Genomic DNA, 5,697 nt, shown 5'->3' on the forward strand with positions numbered 1-5,697 from the left:
ACATAGGCAAAACCACTCGTACTTTTAAAGAAAGGATGGCACACCATCGGACTGCCATTAGACAAGCCTTAGCAGGGAAAGAGATTGACCAACCTGTCGCCCGCCACTTTAAGGAGAACCGGCATTCCTTGGCTACTTTATCTTATAAAATCATCGACCATGTACCCCCCCTTAGAAGAGGAGGTGACCGAGAGAAACGTTTACTCCAGTTGGAAACACAATGGATACATAAACTGAACACCGTTACCCCTTGTGGATTAAATGAGACTCTTTCTTTTGCATGTTATTTATGATGAGTATTTTCCTGGTATACGAACATTAGACCGTTTCGCAGAAGCTACATCTCTGGATTCGATTAACTTTTTTGATTTGGATTTAATTATGCATTACAATTTTTTGTTTTGTTTTTTCTTACTCTTTTATATTTCTTGATTTTGTTATACTATATATTTTTATTTTATTTATTTTTTCATTTTTTTCAGTATTCATTTTTCTTTTTGAATTAACGCTTTTTTTCTTTTTGAATTAACGCTTTTTCATGGTAGGGCTTATTATAGTGGTCAATTTGATGGTATTGGCAACATATGTTGGCACCGGCTTATACCAGCATATCCGAATGGATGAGTCCTTAGTTACAGACATACCATACTGGCTATGCCCAAACTCATCTGATCTTGGAAGCCAAGCAGTATTGGGCCTAAGTAGTACTAGGGAGGGAGACCACCTAGGAAGATTAGGTTCTGTAATATACTCTATCATCCATTTCGGAAAGACTGGTTTGGTGGCCTTAAGTGATGCCATGCGTAAGTTGTCCATCATACTTTATATTATTAGTAGATGTGCATCTATCACATCTTTTTTCTGTGATACAACTGCTACTGATTCTTGATTAATACCACACTTGAGCCACTACAATATTGTATAAGGCTTTTCGATCATATAATCCTTTGATTAGATTAAAACCCTTTTTTCTTCTCTTTTTTTGTAATGGTAAAGTTGACATTCTGCCATGTGTATCTTTTCACTTTATAGTCTTTTTGTACCACTCTCTATATATTTTTTTGGGTACGGATGTAACGGAATGCTTGTTTGCAATTTTTTCCTACATCCTTTTAGCAGACAAAGGTTTGCTTTGTTCTCATATAATATTCTTTGGTTATTCTTTATTGGTGTTTGTATGTATTATTCTTTTCACCTTAATGTATCTATATGTAATTGTTTTCTTTTCTTTTCTTTATATAATTGTTTTGCTGTGGAGTTTACATATACTCTCTTCTTTGTTATGTCACTGCACGGTGGCACTACATTTTTATTCGAAACTGATTTCCTTCTTCTTTTTACACTATCACTGTTCCTTTTGAAACTTCTCTTATCACCCCTCAGGTATATTTTTACTCATCTCTCCCACTTTTACACAGAGCTATCGTTTTGTGCTTGATATGGTATTATCATATTGTAATATAGGTGTAATATAGCCTCCTGACGGCAGGGGCGCTGGTTTTGACAAATCGGGCAGGATGTCTTAGGCGTGTGTCTGGACGCCTGATGTCGCCTCGTTGGAGGTGACGTTGCGTTGCGGCCACGCAGGACACGTGCTGATGACGTCATCTCCTATGCGCCTGGCGGTCATCACACGGAGGCAGCACCTATCACCGGTGATGTTCTGTTATAAAGGTATGTCATTACACTATTGTTTTTATGTTCTTGATAAAAGTCTTCACTGACTGAAACGTCGGACAAGGTTTGACACAGTTGTCAGTTTGATTCTTTCCTTGAAAAGTCCCGTGAGTGCCGCCTACCATTTGTCTGTAAATACTTTGCTCCTTGTAGCACTTCTGGATGGCACCTGGGCCAAAGCTATATATTGCTTGAATGTGGAGTGCCAGCCCATATGATTTTTTTTTTTATATATATATATATATATATATATATATACACAAGTGTGGTTCAATAAACAAGGTAACAAGACCTCTTGTTGCGTAAATTTATTCAACTCATACAAATCCATAAAATCATTATTATGGCCTTGGTACAGAATATTTTATCACACAGTCCCCATACTTGTCTGAGTATCTGTTCCAACAGTACACCAAGGCATCTATCCCGGCATACAAGAACTCAGTGTCAAGTGCCTGAAGCCAGGAGATGATGGTGTGCTCTACTTCGCCTTCCACCCAGGTGCTTCTTCAATAGCCCAAAAAGATAGAAATCACTTGGTGATTTCAGGGCTGCAGGGAGGATCATCCAGTACCGTAACAACTCACAACGCCTGTTCGTAGCAACCCATGTAATTTTTGACAAACTGCCCTCCACAACCGGCTCAATGTGTCACAATAGTGGACAGCATTCACAGTATTTTTCTTGGTGAGGAAATCCACAAGAAGCCCACCCTTGTGGTCCAAAAACACGGTCGCCATGACCCTCTTTGCTGATGGAGTTGTTTTGAAAATTTTGGGTGGGGACAATCGCGTGTTTCCATGTCATGGATGCTTGCTTCGGTGTCACATGATGCACCCACATTTCCTTGCCTGTAACAATATGCTGCAGGAACTACATTCCCTCCTCGTGGTACTGTGTCAAGTGCACGAGAGACAATCCCATCCTATTGGTTTTGTGAAATTATGTAAGTTGTTTCGGTAACCAACATGAACACTTTTTCCTAATCCCAAGTTGCTCATAAATGATGTTGTGCACAGTACCTACTTAGATGTTCAATTCATCGGTAATATCACTAACTCAAATGAGTCTGTCTTCCTGAATCAGACTTTCAACGCGGCACAAATTGTCATCTGTGGTGGACGTGCTTGGCCGGCCAGATCGCTGCTCATCTTGAACGTTTGTCCTATCAAAGGCAGCGCACCAAGCCCAAACCTGTTTCCATGAATGACGTTATCAACGTACACCTCGACAAGTTGGCAATGAATTTCAGCTGCTGATGTACCCAAAGATGCAGAAATCTGTTCACACTACACACCTCAATGTTTGACCATGTTTCCACCAGCCCCACCATCTTACAACTGATGTTGGGACAGTATTACTGATATGAGGCACAGTCTAATGGCCATGAGTGGAAGCAGTGGTCTACCTGCTCTGGCCTGGCGGGAAATTATAATGAAATAGAGAACATTACACATGTGAGAAGTCTTGTTACCTTACTTATTGAACCACCCTTATGTATTTGTGTGTGTGTGTATGTAGATAGATAGATAGAAACACAGAGGGTGGCACTCCCCAGACTTCACAGCATTAAATCAGGTCCCTGAGAAAAATCACTAAACTTGACTGAAACGGCTGAAAAACTTTTTGGACATGTACTAATGCTATGAAGTCCGCAGAGTGCCGCCCTAAGTGGTGATATATGATATATATATTGTATACATATATAACATGTGTGTATATCTATCTAGCTAGCTATTGAAAACTTAACTCCTCAATGTAATCCAAAGCACCAATGGGTTTAAGTAAAACATCAGTATATATATATAATTCACTAATGGAGTAGTGTCTCCTGATTTGTTATTGACGCCGTAAAGTCCTGTGAGTGCCGCCCATTGGATATCTCTCTCTCTCTCTTTCTTTTTTTTATTGGTAGACTAGCTGCACCATTACAGTCAGGGGTCAAGAACTGAGTTAGACGCCCTAAATAGGGGCTAGGCTGTTTATTATTTCCTGTTCACTTTTGCTTCTTGATTTCCATGCTGAAAAGTAAACCACTATTCAATTTTTTACATGGAAGCTGTGTGTGGCCCCTCATTAAAGCACCTAAACACTGCACCAATCCACCCTCAACCGAGCTAATTACCCCAAGTTATCACAATATATATACACACACATACAGTGTATATAATATATATATATTAGGGATGTGCAGGCTCGGATAGGTTCGAGTTTGCACGTTGAGTTCGGATTTTTCCCTCCAAAAAAACGGAACTCAGAAAGAGGCAAAACGTCATCTTGCATGGACGAACATCATCATTCCTGGACTTTTGCATGATCATTGCAAAGGAAAGACAAATAACTATCATCTGGGGATAGGAATATTTATGTACCGTAGGTGATAGGCATACATTGTTGTATGTATAGGGGCCTGTTTTTGTAGTGCCTCTTACACTCTCTTGCAGGAGCAGTCAATTCTCTCACAAAGGAGCTTACCTCACTTTAGTGCTCATTAGGGGTGTGCACCGGCCACTTTTCGTGTTTTGTGTTTTGGATCTGGAACTTTCTTCGTGTTTTGGATCTGGATTGGTTTTGCCAAAACCACCCTTCCGTTTTTTTGGTTCTGGGTTTTGTGTTTTGGATCTGTATTTTTTTTTTAAAAAGCATAAAAACAGCTAAAATCACAGAATTTGTGGGTTTTTCTGCTCCTATGCTATTATTAACCTTAATAACCTTAATTTCCACTAATTTCCAGTCTATTCTGAACACCTCACAATAGTGTTTTTATGTCCAAAAGGTTGCACCGAGGTAGCTGGATGACTATGCTAAGCGACACGAGTGGGCAGCACAAACACGAAAGACAGGATGGCAGTTTGAAAAACTAGGCCCCAAACAGTACATACTGCAAAGAAAAAAAAGAGGTGCAAGATGGAATTGTCCTTGGGCCCTCCCATACACCCTTATGTTGTACAAACAGGACATGCACACTTTAGCAAACCAATCATTTCAGCGCCAGGGTCTGCCACACGACTGTGGCTGAAATGATTGGTTCGTTTGGGCCCCCACAAAACAAGCTGGCAGTTAATCTGTCCCTGCACAAACTGGCTCTACGGAGGCTAGATGTCGTCCTCAACCTCCTCATCCACGGATTCCTCACACTCTTCAGTGTTGTGTACATCCTCACAGAGTATTAATTCGTCCCCGCTGGAATCCACCACCACAGGTCCCTCTGTACATTCTGGAGGCTGGTCTCCCTGGAAGAGTTGATAATTCATTTTTATGAACATCATCTTCTCCACATTTTGTGGAAGCAACCTCCTACGCCTTTCGCTGACAAGGTTCCCGGCTGCACTAAACACTCTTTCGGAGTACACACTGGAGGGGGGGCAACTCAGGTAAAATAGAACCAGTTTGTACAGGGGCCTCCAAATTGCCTCTTTCTCCTGCCAGTACAGGTACGGACTGTCTGACATGCCTACTTGGATGCTGTCACCGATGTAATCCTTTAACAGACAGACGCACGCTTGTCGCTGCTGCTTTGAGGATGCAGGTGCGGCTACAGCCCACACAATTCACAAAGACAGAAAAAAAAAGAAGAATTTTTTATTTTTTGTGGAGCGCACTTTGAGGGTTACACTACCCTTTAACAGACAGACGCATGCTTGTCGCTGCTGCTTTGAGGATGCAGGTGCGGCTACTGTGCATACATTTCACACACAAACACAGAAAAAAATAAATTATTTTATTTTGGTTGGAGCGCACTTTGGGGGTTACACCACCCTTTAGCAGACAGACGCACGCTTGTCGCTGCTGCTTTGAGGATGCAGGTGCGTCTACAGCCCACACAATTCACAAAGACAGAAAAAAAAGAATTTTTTGTTTTTTGTGGAGCGCACTTTGAGGGTTACAGCACCCTTTGACAGACGCACGCTTGTCGCTGCTGCTTTGAGGATGCAGGTGCGGCTACAGCCCACACAATTCACAAAGACAGAAAAAAAAAGATTTTTTTATATTTTGTGGAGCGCACTTTGAGGGTTGCAC

General features: G+C 41.3%; 1 pseudogene; it reads left to right on the forward strand.

The window, feature by feature from the left end:
• Positions 1-630: 630 nt before the first annotated feature.
• Positions 631-749, forward strand: LOC148501147 (5S ribosomal RNA; annotated as a pseudogene).
• The last annotated feature ends 4,948 nt before the right edge of the window (positions 750-5,697 follow it).

This window comes from Taudactylus pleione, unplaced genomic scaffold (genome assembly GCF_031769625.1).
Source record: "Taudactylus pleione unplaced genomic scaffold, aTauple2 ptg000532l, whole genome shotgun sequence".
In the NCBI taxonomy this organism is placed as follows: domain Eukaryota; kingdom Metazoa; phylum Chordata; class Amphibia; order Anura; family Myobatrachidae; genus Taudactylus; species Taudactylus pleione.